The following is a 25,284-nucleotide window of genomic DNA, read 5'->3' as shown; positions in this document are numbered from 1 at the left end:
GTGATGGGACATCGAACATAGTGTCAAAGTCTGAAATTCCAATGGAAATGCCATTGCATTTCTGGGCCAAACTAGCAAATTTAGAACCTCGTGGCAACCAAACCAGGACCTATGCAGTCAAACCGCTTTACCTGGACTCATATCTAGTAGGAATGAACTTATATCTAGAATTTTGTGCAAATCTGTGACCCTTAAGGTCGTGCCGTTTGGTCGTAAGCATATGATTTCTTGATTGTAACACCCAACCAAAAATGGAAGTTGATCTCAATATATGTATATTTATGTTAATTCTAATGCATCCAATAAAATTAAAATTAAAAGTTTGAGAGAAGAAATATAGGTGGTGTAATAAAAGCTATTCGTACAGAGCTGTATACCGCCTATTTCTTCTCACAAACTTTTAACTTCAATTTTATTGGCTGCTTTAGAATTAACATAAACATACATAGATTGAGATCAACTTCCATTTTCGCGTGTTGCAATCAAGAAATCATATACTTAGTTTATTTCATACTTTTTAGCGCGATCCAAGCTTATAGAAATAGTCTTTAGAATTTTTAAAAAAATAATATTTTATTTCAAAGTTTTAGGCTTTAAAATTTATTTGAGGTGGAAATTTTTGAAAGTTGAAGCATGTTTTCTTATTACTTATCCTTATTAAAATTATTTTAAAAAAGCGGTATGGACTTTCATTTTAATATAAATGCATTGCGTATGAAGAAAGAATAACTTTTTTTTTCATTAATCTTTTTTCAATACTGCTGTTTTGTACGCACGAATTTAAAAGCAATTTTGTTTAAATGTAGTGAAAAAAAAATTTTTAAAGCACCCACATATACTCGTACATGATAGCTTAAGTCCAGCTTTGAAATTGATTTGTTTAATTTATTGACAGTTCAGTTATTCATTGTTTATGACACCAATTAAAAGGCGAAAGTATTTCAAATTTATAATTACTATTATTTTTCTTTGTTTCTGGAAGCAATTAAAACCGGAATCAAAATGCAGGATTATGACCGATAATGTAAGCTAACAAATAGTCTTTAAGTTAAAAAGCAGTTGGACATCACTTACGAACAGCCCCCTAGTTGATTTTGAGCTCGGAAATTCACCATCATTATCGTAAAAATCTCACCCTATACTTCCGATTTCTTTGTTGAAAGAATTTAATCGAAGGCATTCATTTCAAATAATTATTATTAGCAATACGCTTTAGGGGTAGAAACATGATACAAGATTTCTTAAACGGAGCAGCATCAAACATGAACTCCAAGCAGCCCTAAAACACAGGGTGATCAGAAAATGTGTCGCGAAATTTTGAATAAGGTTAGAGAGGACGATAACAAGCATTAAGGGTCATTCCATAGAAATGTCAACCTCAACCTCAGAATTTTTTTTTCAACAAAGCCCTATTTGTGACTTATCATTTCATTTAGCATACTTTCTAGCACATTAACCCAGTAACAGTTTGCAAAAATTTCATTCGGTATTTTTCTTCTGGCTCTAAACGTGCGAGGTTGTAGAAAAGGCTTAAAATACGCTAAAAACGTGCGTCTAAGTTTTCTTATGTAACGTAAAAGTTTTTGCGAATTTTTAAAAGAACTATTTTTATTCTAAAAGATTAGATGTTGGCCCAATAAAATTGACTGTTCTTTTTGCATACATTGTAAGATAAGTATTTTAATTAGTTTGGTTATTTCACTGAAAATATTTACGTTACGTTAGTCACGAAAATGAACTATTTTCTGCATAAAAACTAAACCAGATGATTGAACCAAACATCACTTTTTATTTTCTTACATCTACGTCATATCTACTTAAAAAGTGCAAAATATTTATTTTTGTATCAGTAGATATAAAATAATTAGTGTGACTAACGTAACATTTGAGATGTGACTAACGTAACAGTTTACATGTGACTAACGTAACATTTTAAAAATGACTGCTAATATTTAAAACTTATTTAATTTAATGTACATTTTCATGAACAATTTTGAATAAGTAGGCATTCTATATTGATAAAAAATATAAAGGGATAAAAATACCAGTAATATTACATTGTAGACCTTCTGTCTATTTAGAAAAATACTTTTTTAAAGGTCTTTAAAAATATACTTTCAATTTAAAGAATTATTATTAAAAAAAAAAAGGGTGAGTAAAGCAAAATGAGTACTCTGCTGAATGTGCTTGCATTCAACACAAGAATCCAAGCTAAATAATTAAGAAAATAGAAAGACAGTTTTAACAAAGAAGAACGTCTATTTTTTAGAAAATACATCTCCACCTATTATTAAAATGAAGTAATGGCAGCTCGTTGGAAAACATTTGAAGATGTTACATGATACAGTGAGAATAAGCACTGCTGCCATATATTTCAGAAAATGCAAGAATGATCATTTAGAAATTTAAACATTTGCGGTGATATCCGGAATTAAAATTCATTCTTCAAAAATGTTTGAATATATTTTTTTCAATGTTACATTTTGATTCAGGATGCACAACACTATTCGTTCGATAAATCAGTAAACCTTAAAAAATAACATGCCATTGAAAAGTACTAGGAGTTTCTTATGACGATAACTAGTATATCTGCAGAATACTAGAATTCGGCGAAACTATCAACTTGAATAAAGTTAATTTTTTAAAAGAGATATATATATAAGATTTAATTAGCCCAAAATAATGTTATTCAGTTTGTAAAAGCAGTTTTTATTTATTTATTTTTTTTTTCGCACATTCAAATTGAGTTAATTGAACTGAATCCTTCCATTCAATTTTTTACACTATTGTAGAAAAAAAGTAAAGAAAGAACCAAATGCAACGCAAAGGAGGTTCCTAAAAAGCGTAAAAGTAATATAAGAGCAAAAGATTAATTACAAAAAGGTTTTTATATGCATTCATTGCTTGTTATCCGATGGTTACGTTAGTCACGTTACGTTAGTCACACACAGTTTTTCGTAAACGCACCATTAAGGGCCAAAAAAGTTTTATGTGTAATAAATCTGTAGTATATTTTTAAAAATAGACTGTTTACCTCATACAAATATATCGGCCAATGTTAAATGCCTGCGTAACTTTCAGAAAAATTTGCTTCGTAACATAAGCATTGTTTCTCAGGGTTGCAAAAATGTTACGTTAGTCACGATGCCTTTTTTGGCAAAACAATACCTACCAGCGCTTTTTTTGCTTCAAATTCTTGGTAGAAATAAAAAATAGTCACTTTGTACATTTTAAATCTGCATATTAAATCAAAAGACATTTATTTTTACTCCCGGTGTAAGTAAAAAGAGTAAGAAAATCAGCTGCGAATGTTACGTTAGTCACTATGGAATGACCCGTATTTGTAAAACTAATCAAATGAATTTTATTTTGTTATAAAAGAGAAGTACTTTCAATATTTTGGTTATGAGAAAATAACGACAATGCATCTAGATTGACCACCATTTTGGTTTTTCTTAAACCACGTGGTGATTGTATCTTGGGGCAGTCAATCATATTGAACATAAGGACACGGTCCAAGGTACAACATATACATGGTTTTTTTAATAATTAAGATACTTTTAGGAACATGGAACAATGTTCTAATCTTATGTAGTCTTTTAAACACATTTAATATTAGATAATAATTCATTAATTCATTATTCATGATTTAATTCATTACCATGAAAAAATTTAAGTTTCATGAAAAGTTGGATCAGAAAAAAGTTGTAATATTATCGTATATTAAAAATGATTTTTTTACCCCATTGGGATTCAAACTCACGGCCATCGCATCTTTAGCATAACGCTCTACCCAGCTGAGCCAATGAGTGTCCATTTCGAGATGCTAAGCATCGACGCATTGTGTTGTAAAAAGCATAATAAATCTGTTTCTTCGACAAAACAACCAAAATATGAATTCTCTCTTTTTTTCCGTCGAAAGCCGTAATTATTTAACATACTCAATGATATGCCAATGATATTTGAGGCGATTTTGTCTGTAAAATTGTAAGTATCACCAAAAGTTATTTATAATAATTATCAATATCAGTTTTTATAATAACAACAATAATAATAGCATTATTATTATTATTATTATTATTATTATTATTATAAGTGTTGTTGATGTTGTTGTTATGGTTGTTGTTTTTGCATAGTGCATTGGTGATGACATCGTTACTTAATTTAGCAAAATTTTTAATCAACGTATTTCTTAAAATTAAATGCAAAATGTCTGTTCCTAAAATATTATTCAGCTGTTGAGCCAGTTAGGCAACTTGATAAAACATCAAAGTTTCAAATTTTTGACTGAACTTAGAAATTTTTTGCCGTTCATCAATGAGGAAATTTATCAGAAACATTTGAGCGTGTATTTAAAGACAAGAAAGAGATGTGTAGTTTTTACGACTTAAAATAGACGAATTATATGAGTCGTGTAATTAAATTTTGAAGTTAAAAACCGTTTTTGGCCAAGCTAACATTTTATAATTAAACACCTTCCAAAAAATTCCAACTACTAACAATGAAATCTTAAAAGGCATTTATTTAAATACGAAAAATTTCTGCTTGGGAGAATTAATTAAACTGTTTCATTGAATGCAAGAATGCATTTTTCTATTGAAACATTTAATTAAAGCAAGTAAATAAATTGTTGGGCGGAATACACTGATAAAAGATTTATGCAAGCATAACAAGCCAATCTGTTACAGCTTATGACAAACAGGATTAAATGAAAATGAGAAATCCATTCTGTGAAAGTTAAATTGTGCAATTATCTCGTAAGAAATATTTAAGATTTAAATTGTATCACTACCCTTTTAATGATTATAGTTCTTTGAAGTAGGTTTAAACTATAAGAAACAGTTTTACTTATCAATTTTCGCAGTTATTATAATTTATTTAAGCGTGACTTTCAAAGAAAACTTAAAATGGAATTTTTTCCTTGCTTCATGTGTAAATGAATTCGAAATTCAAATAAAAAGGCACAAGTAACGTTTAGAAAAAGCAGTATGATTTTTTTTTGTCTTGTATCGTTTTATAAGTTTGACTTCTTTTGCACAAAAAGAAATATAATTTGTATTTTTAAAGTAGGAGAAGAGTGGATACAGTGAGACGCAAAAATTCAATCACATTTTTTATTATATAAAAAAACATTGAAATCAATTTCTTTTAAATTCTATAATATGTGTTACTGTTATACTTATTATAAAAGTTGATTTAAAAAAATTTACCAATTCACACAAAAGAAAAAGAAAATAAAAACGAAATGCAATTTTGCTTCATTGTTCCCCACACAGTACGGGAACAGTAAGACACAGTAAGTGGGAACAGTAAGATACAGTAAGTGAGAACAGTAAGACACAGTAAGTGGGAACAGTAAGACACACATTTTTCGAGCTAGCGAACATTGAACGCATCAAGATTGCCCTGAAATCATAGGGATGCTTGTTGCCGTTTGGTTTTAACCTGGGTTATGGGCTGGATCAAGTCCCATTTCAACCAAAAAAAAAAAATGTCAGAATCGGGTTTTCCATTTAGGGGCTACGATCGACTTGAAAACATAGAGATGCTTGTTGCCGTTTGGTTTTAACCTGGGTTATGGGCTGGGTCAAGTCACATTTCAAACAAAAAAATGTCAGAATCGGGTTTTCCATTTAGGGGCTACGAAGCAAATGATGAAATTAGCGGGTCTCATATGACCCGAGGGCCGTAGATTGTGCAAACCAAGATAAAAACACTCTCAATAAAGTACCTCAAACAAAGAAAAAACATCAAAACTGGTTCATCCATTAGGTACATTGGTTAAAATAAAATAAAATGAAATAGGGGATACGATGCCAAACACACACAAACACGTCGCATTTATAATCAAATTCCTTTTTGCGTCGGAGTTAAAAACTAAGGTTATATAGATTAAATATGAAATCAAAATAAATACGCCGTATAATTTATATAAAATATAGCAAATACATCCATGTTATTTCGATATAATGGCCATAACTCCGTTCAACACCCTTATTGTGTTGGCGCAGGTTTTTCAATCTGATCTTGTTACTATTTTCGTCAACAGTTTAGTTGCAATTCAATTCAATTCAACACATAATTTTTCCACTTCTTATATAAAAGTATTACGGGAACATTGGAACACGAACTCATGCTGTCTCACTGTTCCCTCATTGCATAAACTAAGTAAGCGCCATTTTCATACAAAAAAAAATCATTTTACTGCTAAATTAAACGTTAAATAATAGGCTAATAAAAGATTAATAATACCAGTTTTTAAAGTATATCAAACAAGGCAAGAAATGATATGACAAGCCATACCAAAAATTTACGTCAATTTGGTTAAATTAAGGTGACGTAATTACTTTTCTCACCTTAGATCTGAACGCAAACTTCTTTCTGAAATAGAATTCACAGCATGTTGATTTGACTTTATAAAAGTGTTGTCAGTCTGGAAATAGCTAAACAGAAAAAAATAGCTGCTGTCTGGTGTCACTGTACCCACTCTTCCACTAAATGCTTGCTACTTTTATTGTTATTTGCACTAGCTGCGGCCACCAGCGTTGCTGGGCTACCTTAAAAATGAAAGAGATGTCATGTTTAACACTCTTGTCTAAATAAAAGAGGAAAAACTGTTAAATTAAGCTTAATTAATATCCATGCTAATTTGAGTCTTACAAAGATGAGGCCAGGCAGAATGAGTTCCTCGTAAAATAAGGGTTCTTCCCTCCCAGTGGTTCTCAAGGAGTCTGCATATTGGAAATCCCCTGACTGAAGCCAGGTTTTAGGCTTTGACAGAATTAAGTCTAAATACTTCGTCATCCTACTGACTGTGATCTATAAGTGTCTGTTAAATTGCTCTTGTAATTTTATCCATAAACAAAAAGCATTTGGATTTTATCATTAAAATTTGTTTCGCTTCCAAGACAATGTTATTACTCGTTGGTCTTTCCCAATTTCCTAACTTTTTACATGAAAGCTTCGGTTATTATGCGCTGTAGGTATGGTAAAAAAATCCAAAACTTACTGACCGTTTCAGTGGAACGTTTCGGGATCTCACAGGTTTTCATCTATTTCCCCTAAAAATAAAATATCTTTGCAAAAACGTTTCCTGAATTGCTACAAGTTGCACAAATGCAGACTTTTCACTTTCACAAAAAGTGTTTTTAGCTGACAGTTTAAAGATTGACTGATCCTGTTTATTAAGTGAATCGGCTTTAGTTCGATTCGTCCAGATTGACTAAGCTCCTAATGAGTGCGAATAAGTTTCTGGATAGCTGCAGCAAGGCTGGAATTGCAGGCAATTGGTATGCTTGGTTCTTGTTTGCAATTCTCTCTTAGCTTTGGCCATGGCAGCTTTATTGCTTCTGAAGCTTCCTTGGTAAATCTAGAAGGTTCTAATCAATTACATTAAATCTACCTAGTTTTTCTAAAAGGTTCCTGAGACATGACTGACTTGAGTAGGAGAGATTTCCCAATTCTTCAGAAAGTTTTAAGGATAATTTCAGAAAAATTACTGACTTTTAGTGGAATACATTCCCGATTTTTGCAAGATATGCTACTGGTAGAAATTGGGCACATAAGCTGCCAGTTATTTTCCAGGAACGTTTCTGAATCGTTTTTACAGTGTTTGATAACAGAAATTTGTTTCAACTACAAAAGGGTCTGAAGTTTTTTTTTACACAGTATCATGCTTAGTTCACCATGTTGTCACCAATGGTGCGTGAGCAAACGCATGTAGCATAATAAGCTTTTAAGAATGATGTTTTTCAAACATTTTACGTATAATAAATACTTCAGAATGACACGAAGCATACAGGGAAATGCATGCTATTAACAGCCTAAAGGACGCAAATAACTATGACAGTGCGATATATCTCTAACAATAACGCATTTAGCCCAAGAAGTTTTAAGAACAAATAATGCGAAAATCGAGACTGCTAATTTATTGCAACTATGTTCCCTATAAAGTAATGTGACTACAGAGACTCTTAGACGACTTCCGTAATTTAAGAGTTTCACTCGCCTCTCATATAATATTATCGCCTTTATGGCATTAAAACTATTAAGCCATTCCTTTGTGGACCAATTAGCAAGAGACCTTAGTTCAACCTGTCTTAATAAAATATTAAGCATAAAAAAGGTATTACATATTATATCAATAGTTGTAACATTTCAAGAATCATCGAAATGAAACTCGAAAAAGAAAATGGCAGACTTTCTTAGTTTACGCAGTGACAAATTTTTTTTTTGAAGGTATTGTTATATTTCAAAAGAATAATCAGATGAGACTAAGAAATAAAAGCTCTAAAATAAGTATTTTATCGACCTTACAAATATGCTACTACTTGTGCAAACAAATCTATTGTAAGAAATGCACTAATTGTGAGACATTAAGCACGTAATTGGTTATCTAGTAAACGAACATTCACGAAAACGCTTTCATTGCGAAGATGAATCTGAAAGATCAATTCGTTTACATACTAAATGTGTTAATTTTCTTTTTCGCAATTTACTTGTTACAATTTAAGCAACAGTTTCGGTAGCGTTTTCAAGTGATGATAAAAATAAAGAGATTATTACAATTTCAAATTTGATCCTAATATATATTTCATGTTTAATCAAGAGGAATTTGGAGTTTCATGTCTCGATAATAAGAAATGAAATAACATCTGTGGTCACAAATATTGTGTAAGCGTTGGTGACAGCTTTTGTTTTTCACCTCATGGTAACAATAAAGACTACATAGTAAGAAATTACAGAAACACAAATTATTTCCTTAAAGTATAATATTTTACATGTTAAACAGCATATTGTTTCATTTATCGTCCGAAGCAGTTGATAATAAACAGTTAAGAAACATTTAATTTATATTTGATTCGAAAATTTCCAAGTGCATGTATACTATTGCGTCAAATAAGGGCTACGAATTCCAGTTTAATGTTCATGTCCTTGTTTACATCGGCATTTAATACTTTTCGAATGGTTTACTCCTTCTGTTTCAATTCTTACCGTTTCTTGCCTTCTTATCTATTGTCTGTAAAGCCCTTTCCTTTATTCTTTTCTCTTCATTAGGGTCTGGTGCATTTCGAAGCTTTCGCATCAATGTATTGATAAAGCGAATCCATGTAATCCAGAAATACATGGATGTAAAAACTGTTTCAGTGCCTTTAAAAAATTCAGGTACGCTTTTACGCAGGATATTCATCACCAATTGGGGAAAATAAACCTTGTAAACAAGATTTGTATATTTTAGTGGATGCCAACAAACGTTGGTATGCCTGCCATTGCAGCTGTTGATGTCCTTGTCAAAGAAGCAAGAAAACTAAATGTAGACAGCAATTACAGAACTACTCCTGAAGATTCAAATGTCTTTGGAAGGTATAGTTCAAAAGGAAAAAAATATTAAGAAAGACTCAAAATGCAAAACCATTGCAAACAGAGAAATTACGAAAACCATTACATGACTCAGAACTCTACAACTCTTTTGGACGATGGAAATTCCCATCAACGGTAAAAGATCTTGTCGTTTTTTTTTAAAAATAAATGTGAAATCCATTTTAGTCCAGACTACATTTTGAATGTCCCGTGATTTTAAGGTCCCTGCATCATATTGGGGAATATCACATCAGTAAATAGCTTTATTCCGTAAATATAATTAACGTTGTCGAATGTATATGCCTAATCGGCGCATGAAATTGCTGAAATTAATCGACCATCATAGATACGACACTAGCCAGCCAACATGTTACCAATATTTATTTTCCAGTGCTTCACACCACATAACTCAAATGCGCTGCACAACATTTGATAAAGATAGTTTTGATGGTTTTTCGTAGCATTGATGATTACAATGCTTTTTTTTTCAGAAATCAAATATTTCCACTCTTATATGAGGAAGTAAGAAGCAAAGGGATTTAAGTGGACTTTCTAACGTTTCTTATAAAACGTGTTTAAAGTTCAGATCTTAGGTAGGCTTTAATTAAATTTTTTTTCATCATGCTTTATAGTAGCACTCAACAGAGCTACTAGTAAAATATCTTGTCATAAAACAGAATGGAGGTTCTCCTGTCGTTTGTACTGATGGTCTCTAAACTTTTAATTTTGACACCGACATCCCTTTTGCTTCTCACTGCCTCATATGATAGTTTCAAAAGAAATCAAGACTGTACTGTAAACTTTGCCTCGAATTCATAAACTTTATCCAAACTTCAGAAAAATATTTCAGAAAATACTTTTAACTGACATCGCACTACATAAAAATCTGAAGCACGGAACCATTCAAAATTAAAAACTCCGTCGTCGAAACAAATGCTTCAAAATTTGAAGTTCAAACACTGTGTTGTCTCTCTATACGTATTGATTCTTTTGCGAACATGAAGTAAACATTCCGTAAGAACGGAATTTAATATCGTCAAAGCAATGCAGCATTTTTTCGTAGTTAAATGGTTTTCCTTTTAACAAATAGAGAAAAATAGAAATACTGCTATTATATTCAGAACTGAAGAGGAATTCCTGAATTCTGCGGTAAAACTTTGGGGAAATCAATAACAGTGTACAAAGAAAACACCAAATTTTGGTGAAACTGGAACATTATTACATTGAATTTAACTCACAAATATTACCAATCAAGAGAACTTTCTATTTGAGTACGATGAGCCAACAAAGTGCTCAACATAACAAATAATTTTGTGAAAAAATCCTTCTTCTTATAGAAGAAAATTTTTGCAGTTCTTTATTCAATAATTTGGTTGATTGCTTTGACACATTATTTTCAATCAGTGGCGCACACAAGAATTTTTCAAAGGGAGGGGGGGGGGGGTATTTTCCCAGGATCGAAGGTCCACCATTCCGATATCATACTCTAACACGCCAAAAAATATATTCTTTTGGTTTTATCGATTGTTAGGAAATACGGAATGATTACTGAACATCAGTTAATAAAATAATTTATTAATAATAAATACTTAATTCAAATACCTGAAAGTGGAAGACTGTAGGTATTTATTTTTCTCATAACTGAAAATAAAAACAGCGAAGCAAAATCATCATAATACAACAATTTGTGTTCGTATACAATTCGATTTTACAGGGGAAAAACATGAGAAAATAAATTTTATTTTGTCATTTATTAAATCTGGAATTATTATTTGCCTTACGTGGAACTATTTTTCGCACTACATACAGGTACATAGGATTATCATTAATAAGAAAAAAAAAAAAAACTCAAGGGCGATGGATGGGGTCCGTACCCCCTGGATCTTTCCCTTGTGTGCGCCACTCTTTTCATTTAAAGTAATAAACATTGAAATGTAACTGAAATGTTTGTAAAATAAGCAAAAATAGCATTTTTATTCTAGTTTTAGTGGGTCGTGGGGGAAATTTATGAAACTAATTTCAGATCCTGTTCATTTTGTTTAAGAATGTGCTGGTTTTTTCCAATATCGTAACTATTAGAAAAGTTGAGACTTGAGAATATGGAATGCCTTACTCATACCATTGTTCTGGAATGCTCTGAGACGTTTTGAACATCAGAGTAGAGATATTAGTGCTAATGTCGAATGTTTATGTAACATAATTGAACAATGAATTTCCTTCCCTTTGGAGGAAAATAAAACAAATGCACTTTCTTTCAAGCTCAATCTGTTTAATGAAAGGATTGTTAGGCAGTGTTATACTATTCTCATTTAATATTTGTGGTGTAAGAACCATATCAAACTTTTTCTTACGACAATTAGTAATGCTCTGTTGTACATTTTGTATAAAAATATTTTTTTCAAGTTTACTGTAACTGATATTGCATTATCAGTAAATTTTAGTTTAGTTTTGGAAAAACTATAGTTTATGAATGCGCAATCTTCAATATGTATTTCAGATGACATACGTATAACGGAATGTATATTGTGAAATGTTTAAGTTATCGCGTTTTCTGAAATAACTTCAAGTATCATTTGTATCAAGGGATTGGCATATCCCCTGATACAAATGATACCTGAAGTTACCAGGCATATATTCAGTTAAGAAACAAATCCTGCATAGTGCGTGTACAGAAATCGCTTTCAAGTTTGTAGGATTTAAATTATTGTTCAAAGATAGTAATAAAAAATAGCACGTGGTATTACCTACTGTTTATTATTGTTCACCAAATAATTAAAAAGAAAGTTTTTAAAGCAAAGCAGTCTTATAAAATCAGTTGCTAAACTATAAGAAAATTAGAAGACTAATAGTATTATTCAGAACTGTGTGTGTTTGCTGCTATAATTTTTTCAAAAAATACTGCATATTTAGTAAAACATTTTATTTTCCTAAAGTGATTGAAATATTTTTTTTGTGAATTTGTCTGAAATGCAAGCATTAATTATTGGAATTTTAACTAGTATTAAATTTCTTACTGCAATGAAAGTAAATATCTCCCGAAAAACATTTGAAAAAGGGCTTTAAAACTTCTTATTTTTGCTTAGAAACAAATTTTAGTTAAATGATAAACAATTTTGTTGTATGAGTGGTATACTACACACAATACTTTGTTCTTAGTTCTGGAATACTAAAAAACAAACTAATCTAAATGCTTCAACAAGTTTTTTTAACAGAGTAATATGAAACTTGTGAGCAGTTTTGCTCTCAGATGAAGTCATTTTTCTGCAAAATGACTTTATCAGTCTGTAAAGAATTTCCTTATGGTTGGTCATTACCTCTTTTCCTGTAGTTTCGTTTTTTTCGTCAGTGGCTTCAACTAGACAGCGTTTTCGAAAACTCCGAGGAAGATTCATATTAACTGGGTACCAATCATCAGAAATAATTTTTCGGGTGCCCAATTTTTAATCGAATGATACTATTGTTTCCAGCGAAAGCATTTTTCTACAATATGATTTTTTTACTGCATCAAACAAAATGGAGAAAATTTTAGAGCTTTTGCTCAAAATTTTGAAATTTTGAGGCAAGACTTCTCACAAAAAATGTCATTTGATTCGAAAAATATTTTACATCTGTAATGTCCAACGGTATTGGCAACTTTTGGCAGGTATTACATTTCGCTACGGGAAAAAGATCAAAACGAGGCAACCTAGTTTGCACTCAATAATTTGGTAGCATTGTTAGTAGAACAATACAATAGCTTTAAGTGAATAATTGCTGAATTGTTTGAGCGAAAGCATCAAATTCCTATTATTTTCCTGTTATTAACATAAACATGAATCTATATTCTTACGTTATGACTTAACATGAAATATTTTTTAAACCTTATTTTAAAGGTAAATGAAATTTTATTTCTGTATGGAGAGTTCTGAAACGTATTCGGATTTTTTCGCTGTGTATGGTGCGGTGAATACTGTAGGATTTAAATTATTGTTGCACTAGGACATTAACTAAGGATTTTATTTATTTATTATTATTAAAATTCTGTTTTTGGTTTAAGCAAAATTTTAAATAATCGCTTTTATACTTCAACCATTATGAATGTCTTAAAATTTAACGAGAGATCCTTCATCGGAAGTGATATATGTGACATAAATGACACCTTACTTAAAAATCCTGCCGTAGTTAATCTTTTCTAGGAAAGCGTCACTATACTAATTTACAGAAAATTCTCACCTAATGAAATATCTGCTTGCTCTTAGTGTAAACTTAATCACGCATTTAGACTATTAATTACGGTTGTTGGGGTTGTTTCAAGTATACTTCTTGAAGACGTTGCTTCGTAATGATTTTAAGGTGATGCAAAGGTCCTTTTGAATAAATTTTGGGGTAAAATACGGATGAAAATAGTTCATTGTGTGTTAAATCTCATTGTTGCGAATAGTATATTTATTTCTCGATAAGAATGTATGTGATTTATTTTTGCACAAAAAGTAATTACTCTCTGAATGAAACTCTTCATAATCAATACAAACGATAAGGAGCAAAACAAAAGTACTTTCTCATTATTAAGTGGGTTTTAACGAAGTTTTAATCGTAAATTATTCGTAATTGGAAGAGTTGTAAAAGTAAATTCAAATTAGAATGCTGAAAGTTAAGTAGAGTTTTGTGGAAGGAAGTTAAAAAGAGAGAATAAATATGGATAGTGATCCAAAAATAGCTTTTTGTTTTTTTTTTGAGTAATCTTTATTTATGTACCTTAAAAACGTACAGCATCAAGGTGTACCGTCTAAAGCTTTCTCCATGCAGAATGATTTCCTGATGCTAGTAAGGTTATCAGAATGTGTTTAGTTAACAGTACATCGTCATGTATCTCCCAAAGATTGTGAAAGAATGTTAATTTGATACGGTGTAAGTGGATCAAATTTAAAACCAAACAAAGTTAGAAATCGGTCACTTGCGTGACGATTTTTTTCTTTAACGTCCTATCCTCATACCTATTTTGGGTTATTCTACGAATTTTTATCCCTCACGTGAAAGCTTATACATTTAAATAAAAAGTAATACATTTAAAGGGTAATGAACAAATGCTTCGCTCAAGGAATCACACATGCGGGAATCACAATTACTTAAGCTACAAATTTTGGTCATTACCCTTTCAAATTATTACCTTTTTGTATGAGCTATCAAGTGAAAGACAAAATGTCCGTTTTTACGTGAAATGGCCTTCGTCCTCTGTTGGAAACGAAGTAATTGAAGCATTCTTGCAGTTATGCGAGAAATTGTTAGATTTGGATATTAGCGAGCGTGGTTTGGTGATGCATCTTCTTTACTGTAGATCTGCAGTAGAGATTATATGGATTCTTACGTTTTTTGTATTTTTTTGCGATGAAGAATTTAACTACAGTCGGGCTCACTTAATGGAATAGGCAATTTGCCAGGAAAAATTATTCTTATAAGCGGGATATTCCATTATCCGGGATAAAAATAACACACATCAACGGTGTAGTACATTGGAATTTTATTACGGTAAGCGGGATATTCTATTATCCGATATTCCATTAAGCGGGCTCGACTGTATATTTCTATTTCATTGGTGATTATATCAAGTCAAGCAAGCTTGACTGCGAGGAGATAATTTCTTACGATTAAAGAGCCTCATGCAAGTGATTGAACTAGCATGCTCTCTCTGTATATACCCGTCACAGTGCTTTAACGTGTGTTGGAGATATTAAGAGGATCCGTTTCCTGTAAGAGTGTCGTGTGTGTCTGCAAAGTCCATCAATCCGTTTCCTGTAAGATCGACATTGGTCTCTGTACCTAAAGACTTTATGCTTAACAAGGATTTGACTTAACTGACAAAACGGGAAATCGTTCTGCCAATTACGATATTACGAATTATTACGAATACAGAACAGAATTCTACTGTAATTTATTGATAACGTGATGGACTGTGAGCCTAATAGTAGTAGATACCGTGTCTAACAGATATTTCACATTACGGATAAGAAGGGAAACCATTCTGACAGTTACAGTACAACAGAATTCTACGGTAATTTATTGATAACGTAATGAACTTAGAGCCTAATTGTACTAGATACCGTGTCCAACAGATATTTCACATTACTGATAAGAAGGGAAACCTTTCTGACAGTTACATTAGAGTTTAATTCTAAGGTCCTTTATTGATAACGGGATGGACTATGCGCCTATAATAGTTGCTATGTCTAACAGGCATTTAAATGCATTTAAAGTGCCAACTCTATATTAGCTACCAGTTTGTTAGGCACTCTTGACTTCCTTAAGAGGTTTTTCACCTCCAGCTCAGTCACTTCCTATGCCGGGCTGATGAGTGCTATAAGCACGAAACTGCATTCCTCGCATGGAATGACTGAGCTGGCGGGGTATTTCATGTGTTTCGGCCTTAGCCCTGGCTATAGGGCGGTAACTTGCTGAATATTTGCTTCTATTGTTTCTTTGCTATTGTTTTCGTGACCATTAGATGATAATCACTAGGAAAGATTGGGTGCCATTGCTTCGAGAGTTAGACTTCTTCATTTATTTACTGATAAGACAGCACAAGAAAGATTTACAACACAAAGAGATGAAACAACATCCAAGATACCGCGGGAAATTGAACCATCGACATCCGGCATATGCAGTGAAGTTTCTACCACAAAGGCACTGAGGCCGCATTTGCTCGTTTTAGATCGCCAACGCATATGCAAACTAATACTTTAGTTCAAAGAAAGTGTGGAAAATTGTGTAGAAAAAATCTCTTTTACAACAAAATAAAAAATAAAATTCAGTTTATTAGTTTTACAAACACAAAGACAGAAAATGAAATAAAAATGAAGAAAATATTTAATATGAAGTCATGAAATTTTCTTTCTCTCACAAGATCGTCAATTTTGCTCATTTGATGCTGATTTTTACTATGGCACCATTTAGTGGTGATAGTTATTATTAGAGATTACAAAAACACGACTGCTAAAAATAGATTCTCAGAAATTTGCAGTGTCTCAAGGTACAGCACTCTCCCCTATATCTTGTAAAGTATAACTTTCTACACATGCTGAATATTTATGTGGCTTAGCCTCCCTGTTTAGAATCTCTATTCAATACATTGCGATTTTCGTATATAATATATCTGTTTTACCATTGTTAAACGTAAATATATGCAATTTGGAAATTTAAAATATTAAAATAAGGCAACGAATTTTAACAAGGATTTTTCGAACGAGGAATACATTTTTCCTTTCTTACAAAGTATTGTTGTACGTGCTAAAATATGAATGTCATATTTGCAAGATTAGGTCTCCGTTCCCTTTTCGAGACATACATTTTAAGGTTGTTCTTATTTTATAATTTTACAGCTCTAATCCGGATCCCAAAAGTTTTCAAAAGCGCACAGTTTTCGAGCAGCATTCATAAAGTAAAACAAAGAGAAATGTCTGAATAAATAAAATTCTAATAACTTTTCCTTCTTGGCACTCACAAGAGACTTAACTTCATTACAAAGTTTTTTTGTTTATCGACATGTATAGAATAAAATTTCAATTTTGCATTTCGAATCGAGTTCATTTTCATGTGTTTTCTTTTCGTCTAATATCTTCTGTTTTGTTTGTTACTATGCCCGTAGTAATAATAATAATATTTACTCATAGGTTGGCGTTCATCATTATATTTTTCTTAATAGTCCATTCTTCTTCTTCATGGAGGAATTTGCCTTCTTATTAAATTTTTGATTACTTTTAAACTGGTAGCTAAAATTAACACATCAGCGAGAATCCATAAGCATAGAGAATCAATGTATGGGCTCAACTCGCAAAGTGAAAGTATAAGCTTAACAAAGAAGCTGTAACTTACCACCTCATACCGAGACTGAGGTAGAACTTCAAGCATTTAGCAACAGTCAGGTTAGGATAGCCAAAGACTACCATCGAAATTGGAAATAAAGGGTAATCTAGAAGCATTATATTAAACGAAAAAACCTCGTGCTGAACCTTCCTATACTCGCGCGTATCTGAGAGATACGCGTAGAGGTAACTTTGTATGTTTTATAGATTTACGCCAGCTAGCTCTACGAACCATTTGCTATTCTTTCTGCTCCTTTAGACATAGTACTTTCAGTCATTGTTGGAGCTTTTCTAACATCAACAGCACTCTGTACATCTGCTACTTGTATCTGAGGGGTACGCATGAGTGTGTAATTTAATTTGCTTTTTTTTAATTAGCTTTATTCTCATTTTTATAATATCTCAAGTTTTTTATATTGCAAATGTAAATAGTTCAGTCAAAATACGACAATTTTAATTTCATGCAAATTTTAATAATTCTTCTTTTTACTTTGTTTTTGTGTTTTAATGCAAATTGCTCCTGTGGTTTAAAAGGAGTTTTTCCTTTATTTGCTCTGCATATTAACTCTTGACTGATTGCAACATAATTTGGATGCTTAACCTCTTGAAAAGATATATATATTTTATAATAGTGTATCAGAAAGATACGCGTGATCTTCCATATTAGTGCTCAGGCCGTTCCCGATGGCAGATTGAAATAATTCAAGAAAATAGCTTTTATAACTTAATATTTTTGGCAATCATGTTTCAAAAATACTTATAACAATTGTCGTAATTTTTAAATCTTTATGCATTTAAATGCTTATAATAATATTTATATATTTTGCTTTGGGTCATAATACAATTTTTTTTAAAAATATTTTAAGATTTTTTTTTTTTTTTTTTTTTGACCCTTAAGTGGGAGCAGCAGTATTCATTATACTTCGTCCTACATTTCTTTAAAAAACAGTCAAGGAATAAAAGCGAATTCATTTATGTAAGTTCATAAAATCTTCTAAAAGGTATCTCAAGTTCCTCCAAGAGAGTGGATAAAAGGAATAGAAATAGGTATTTCTCCGGCAATTAACTTAATGCAAGATTCCGTGCCATTCGCATCTCCAGAGCAGTACTCACTTCACAAAAGCACTGAGAGAGCTTCAGATTTAATGATGCCAAAATGCATTTAAATGCGTCCTCTGACAAAAGAGACTAGGAGATGAGCTTAATTATCCTGAAAGAATAAAAGCTTTCGCTTGTGCGTACCATCAGATGTGACAGATGTGCTGATAACGTTTATCTGTTTGATTTCACGAACGTCCATTCAGAAGTAAAAAAGTTGAAAATGGCTTCCTCCCGAAGTATAGCTTGGATTTTAAATTCTTCTTCGACTATTTTTGAAGTGAAACTTTTTATGCGAGGGTTTTGAAATTCTGATCGGCAAACTTTTGTGTGTCGAAAGTGACACATGTTTTTTTTTTTTTTTTTTTTTTTTGTGTCACGAGAAGTCTGACATGTGCTCTTCTCTCTATCTTTCTTTCTCGTTGTCCATGGATGCATGTACTGTAGGGTGGTTCAAAAATACATGTAGAAAAAGTTTCTCCTAGATACCAGGACACCCTTCAATATTTTTAGACTTGTGGATAGCAATATACTGGAAGAATTTTAACTTCCTATTTCAACTGAAAGAGGGTGCTCAACCCCCTCCCCCAAACTTCATTAGTATGGATAGGGGGATTTAAAAAATACATTGAAATGGAAAAAAACAACGCTACATATTGTAATATATACTAGTAATATGCATATACATTGCAATAAAATAATTATTTCCAAAAAAAAACAGCTGGAGAAATTAAATGTTTCTAAATTTCTGACATTTTCTATGCTACGGCTAATGTTAAATTGAGGAGTCATTGAGCAATGTTTTAAAATTTGCGTAAGAAGCTAAAACTTTTACAGTATAATACTATTAGTAAGTCTGAAGAAATTAGGGGGAGTCCTGGACTGTAACTGAAAAAAAAAATTTTTGAACCACCCTAATGTATTGCTGTTGGTTGTCCTCAAAGTATCCTTTGAAACACGCGTGCATAACTTACGTATTTCAAGTATTGTTTAGTGTTCTCGCTGTTTATAATTAATTGTCTTCATTAAAATATAAAATTTTATTTTGAATATGCCCGAAACATTTTGACCGGAACTCGATCCGGGTCCGATGGATTTGAAGCTTTGTGCTCTATGTGCGGCAATATTAGTGCATGTACAAAAACGATATTTTCTCTTCTTAAGAACAAAGAAGATGATGTACAGGAAAACATATAAATATATTTTTATGTAAATAAATAAATGATGAACATAATCTACTCTACTCAAGAGTGATTGATGAATAATAATTGAAATGTTTCCCTTTCATATTCGCTCAAACCCATTTTTGTGAGGTACTTTTTTGTGTGTGTGTGTGTGTGTGTATGTGTGTGTGTGTGTGTGTGTGTGTGTGTGTGTGTGTGTGTGTGTGTGTGCGGTATATGAAAATTTCAATCAGATTGGGATTCTATTGACGAACTTATTTATATTATTTATAAAACGAGTGCGAGATAGTATATTCAAAGGTTGACAGGGACACTACAATGGGAAGTCACTGTGACCTCCCAAAATTTTCCTTATTCGGGTAATTTTGTCTGACAATTTGGCAAAATTATCATCATTTGGTTTATTTTGATTTCGCTTAAAGAATCATAGATATTTCGTAAGTTTTTAGGTTATTTTCTACGTGAGACTTTTTTTTTGCGGTCCCTATCCAAAGCACAAAAATAGGTTTAAATGTAAAAGTTACACTTCTATCATGTCTCTTTAAGACGCACTTTTTTATTTATTTCTTCACATCATCGATTTGAAAAATAGAAATTTTAGAAATTATGAAAAGAGAACAATGGGGTAGTTTCCTTCAGTCAAAAGTAGTACTTTTTGTTAGAATAAGCGAAAAAATAACATGGACCCAGAAAATATTTTCATTTTCCTAACAGTTATTTTTTATTTACTTTTTTAAAATGTCTGATTTTTGAAACAAGGCGTGGTCTTGATGACGTCTTAAATGATGCACTTTGCCGCATCTTTCTATCGTGATTCCACGTTATGATAATCAAGAAGCGAATTAAAATTGCGCTTTACGCTTGCTATCAACAATATCGTGGCCAATTCACGTGAGTAAAGATGGGAATTAAATATTTTGCTCTGTGAATGGCAACACAGAATGGCATTTCATCATTTGTGATGTCATCGGACAGAAGCAGAAACATTGAAAGCGCTCTGATTTAAGTATTTTTTTTAATATTAAACTCAAATAAAATATTTAAAAAACGGTCAGATCCTATGTTTTTAAGCATGCTCTTTCAAAAAAACATACTTTTAACATTTTGGAAACGACTCCATTATATCTTTTCTATAAATTTGAAAATTACTCAAGTTGTATCAATTTTTGAATATTTTTAGGAGAACTTATGTGTTTGAAGGATCTTTATAGCTGATATCGTTTTTAAACACATGTGATGGACAACAAGAAAAATAACAGACATTAATTAAAGTGTTATTTTGTTACATTAAAACGTAAACACATTCTTCCGGACAGCAACGAAGACCTTCTTCAATCTTTAAACATGTTCAGTCAAGAATTTCTTAAAAGCCTCATTCATCACAGCTTAAAGCAAATGTAAATATTTTCCACTAAATATTTATATCCAGTGGAATATAGTGGAATATAGCGTAAATATTTTCCACCTTATCTGGAAAAGACTTAATTTTCAGTTTTATTACTCATTTGAATGAGTTTCAATGCCAATTTGTATTTCGGTTGCCATTTTCAATTCTTTTAAGAGCAAGCTAATGAAAGTTATACGTGTTTTAGTATAGTCTGAAGTTCTTTCTCTTTCATGTCGCTTCTTTTGAAGTTACTTAAAAGTCAAATACTAATTAAAGAACTGAAAAGTTTGAATTTAAATCATAATTTAGTTTATGGCGTTTTAAGTATTGAATAAAATAGTAAATAAATACCGTGTGAATGTAATGTTTACTTCATTTTGGGATGTTGTCAGTGGCATAGCTAGGGAGGGGCGGAGGGGGCGGTCCGCCCCGGGCGGCACTTTTTGGGGGGCAGCAATTTCACACTTTTGATGCGAAAAAAATTAACGCTTTTTTCCCAATAAGGAAATTATACCTTTGGTCTATAACTGGAGGTAAAAAAAAAGAAAAGAAAAGAAAAGAAAAAAAAAAGTCTTCGAATTGTAAGGTTTTGGTACAACTATGATAATTAAATTACTCCTATACAAAACATGTGTTTTTCTTGTGGACATCTCAGCACTATTTTTTGTTTTTTCTCTTCCTTCGTCTGAAACTACAGACTGCGGGACGTGGTAGTGTAAAGTCAAGGGACCATGATTTTTTCCTTTTACTGTTAAGGTTCATTATTGCGAAAGAAACAATACACTTCATAACGTTTCGTTATATGATGAAGCTATCACTTTATTTTAAGAAAGTTCCTTGGCGAAACCACCTTTAAAAAAAATCACTTTTATAAGAGTAAAAGGAGAGAGGTCTCAAATGGTGAGCGATTTCTTGCTTATTTTGAAGATAGCAATATCTGTTTCAACAATTGCTTTGATTGGTCATTGATTACAAAATTTTCACTGACAGAATGAATTTTATGTTCATTTAAAAAAACCACTTATTCGCAACTCGAATAATAATTGCTTATGTTACTGTTTTATATCAGCAAAATCCTTTAAACAAATGACTTAAATGAGTTTCAGTGAGAAACTCATTTAGTCATTCATTTTAAGGAAAGGTTTTTAATCAGTAAAATTTTCTCTAGGCAAAGGCTTTTACATTTTCATCGAAAGTAATGATTTTTGATGCTCAACTTTTTCTTCTCATGAATCACAGTATGGTGAACCGAATGTAAAGGGTCTCTTTATCTTATCGTTCTCAATCAGTGAAAAATAGAAGCATCCAAATTTGGCAATGTAGCAGTACCGGATATAGGGAAGGAAGAGGGGGTGAGTCTTGCTCGTACCCTAGGTGGGAACTTCTGAGTTTGTCAATCTTAAGTGATTTGCTAAAGCACAGATCCAAAAGAAAGTTATAACTCCCCCTGAGAAACCAAATTGACCCGCTGAATTAAGCGTTTCTAAAACTTAAAATTAGGAAAACTTCCCCGACGTATAAGATCTTTCCTATACCGTCACAATGCTTAAAATGTATTTTTAGAACTTGAATTTTGAAAAATTTCCAGAGGAGAGCCACTAATCATCCCATTCTCCTTTAACTTGGTCAAACATAGCCTAAAACAGCGTTTTGTGGGGCTCCATTTTCAATCCTCCCCCTTTTTCGCTGTCTAAAGTTGCCAAAGAAAGCTTTAAAATGTGTTTTAGGCCAGAGAGTTTTGACCCACCAAAAACAGCTTAAAATTGTTTTCTTAAACCCTCAAAAAATGTCAAATTTTTCGGGAAGAGCAACCGAACCTTCCTATCTCTTAACGTCGCCAAGCAGCCCAAAAGTGCACTTTTAGGCCTTGAGTCTCGAAACATTTCCAAAGGATAATGCCCACCAGATCCCTTCCCATCTCATCTTTTAATCTATTAGTGAGTTTTTAAAACTTCAATACCAACAAATTCCTGAGGGCGGTCAAACTCAGACGCTTCTTGTAACGTGATTAAAGATAGTCTAAAATGTGTATTTAGAACATCAACTTCGAACTTGAAAATCCCCAGTTCATCCATTGTCTCCAAAAATAGCTTAAAGTAGGATTTTGAAAGTTAAATTTCAGAAAAATTCTAAGGTAGGGACCCCAAATGTGCACGAAATCACCTAACGTCATCACAGTTGGCTCCAAACTTCGTTTTTTAGAAATTTCTGAGGGAAGACCACAAACCTTTTTTTTTTCTCAGTGATGAAGAGTTGAAAATGAACTAGTTTCAAAAAAGATTTTGGGTGAGAAACCCCCCTCCGAACTCTCTCTCATAACGTTGTTCGCCAAACAACAGCTAAAATCGCGTTATTAGGCCGTCATTTTCAAAAATTTTCAAGGGGAGACGGGAAAACCATTTGACTTCCCAACATTTGGGAACTTATGCCGTCAAAGATAGCCTTTGCGTTTTTGAAGCTTCGGCATCGGAAAATTCCAGAGAGCTCCCAAACGTTCCCTATTCTCTTCTAACGCCATCAAAGATAGATTAAAATTGATTTCAAGTTCGAAAATATTTCGGGAGGAGAGTCCAATCTTTGTTGGAGTTTGGGGAGGCCCTTGCACCACTAAATAGAGCCTGCAGTTACGTGTTTTTCAGTTTAATTGAAAAGTTTTCCGTACAGCGCCCCCGAACCTTCCCCAGTGTCTTCAAGTATTTATAAACAGCCTAAAATTGCTTTTTTTAACATCTTAATTTCGGAAAATTTGCTTGAGAAGTCCAGACCCCCTAACGTCACCAAAGAAAGCATAAAACTGATTTTAATTTTGAAAAAAAAAATTGGATTGAGCTCCAAGCCCCTTTTTTATAAGCTTACTTAAAATTGCTTAAAATTCCGAATTTTGACTTTGGGATATATTTTGTTGGGGATTTTAATTCTTTTTTTTTTCTTCTGCAGGAAAAATACGAAAGAAAAAAGATAAGTTTCTCTTCTTCTTTTTTAAAATCTTATTAAATACTTTTGACTTTTTAATGTATTAACTATTTCCCATCAAAAGGGCGGCAAATTGAGGAACCGCCCCGGGCGGCAGAAAGTGTAGCTACGCCACTGGATGTTGTGCTTGAGATTTGAGCTCGAGTACTTTCGCAAAACTACTATTCGAAAGTATCCCAACCAAGAACGGATACAAGATGGGGGCGATACTTTGAGGGACCTTGGACCGGCAATTTTTTCTGAATTGAAGTCATAAAACGCATGTGTAGGCCGTTTTTGCTGACGTTAATGAAAGAGTTTGAATCTCCCTTCCGAAAATTCTTCAACATTGAAGTTTCAAAAAAGACAATTTTACACTACCTTTGACAATGATGGGAGCCATTATCCCGGCAACTTTTCAAAATTTAAATCTTAAAGTTGCGATTGTAGAAACCCCAGATACTGTTAGTCGAAAGACTGGACCCAGTGACTTATTTCTAGTAATTTTTCGCCAGTAGCAGTTCATAAAATTAGCTGTGTGGTGCAGAAGCCCTCCTGAAGTCGCATTAGAAACATCTTCAAAGGATTGTTTCTATCTGTAAAACCTGTAGTATGTTTCTTCAAACGGAAAAATGTCATAGAAAGAGGGGAAAAGGCCAAAAAAAAGGAAAGCGAGTAAAACTAATCCTCTTATATTAGTTTGATTTAGCATATTAATTTGAAAAAAGTTCAAAGTAACTATTTCTTTTTTAAGTTTGAGACCATTAAAGAAGTGACTCTTTTACAAAAAATGTCATACAGCCGCTAGTACTTGAAAACATAAAAGTCTAAAATATTTGATGAATTTCTTAGAATTACCATAAAATGGTACAACTTTGTGCCAAGGGGGCAAAAATGGGCCACTGTTGCCTTGGTGATGATTTTGCTCTCTAGTGACTTCTTTTTTGAACTTACGAGCTCCAAAAAAAATCCCCAGATAGTGTAACCATTTAGGAAGTTAAAGACGCTTCATCAGAGATTGTCATTGCTTTTCCGTACCTTAAATAACTTAGTTGTTCTTAGTGCATGATTCGACTCACTAAAAGTTTGGAAAGAACTAAAAGTTTCCTTTGGGCAGACCACTTATAGTGTTTTCCATGATCTGATAAATTCAGATTTGCTTTACTAATTTGGCAGTTATGAATTAAGCCGCTTGATGACTTAAAATGTTTCGTAGTTTTCACAAGCTCTCAGCATTTATCGAAAATGGGAATGTTGGGGTACAACAATGGACTACCTACTTTTCACGGTTTTTAGTGACTTGGATCTTTATTTTATTCTCTGTAGGGACGCTTTCGTATTTTGCCATATTTTGCATTATTTATTGTAAATAATGGCAAGAAAAGACAGAAGAAAGCTTGAGGGTGATCCTATTGCCCGTAATCATGGGAGTTTTTGCAGAATGTGCTGACTGAAATCCGGACCAAAT

The sequence above is a fragment of the Uloborus diversus genome, chromosome 1 (genome assembly GCF_026930045.1).
Source record: "Uloborus diversus isolate 005 chromosome 1, Udiv.v.3.1, whole genome shotgun sequence".
In the NCBI taxonomy this organism is placed as follows: Eukaryota; Metazoa; Arthropoda; class Arachnida; order Araneae; family Uloboridae; genus Uloborus; species Uloborus diversus.
This window is presented reverse-complemented; position numbering follows the sequence as displayed.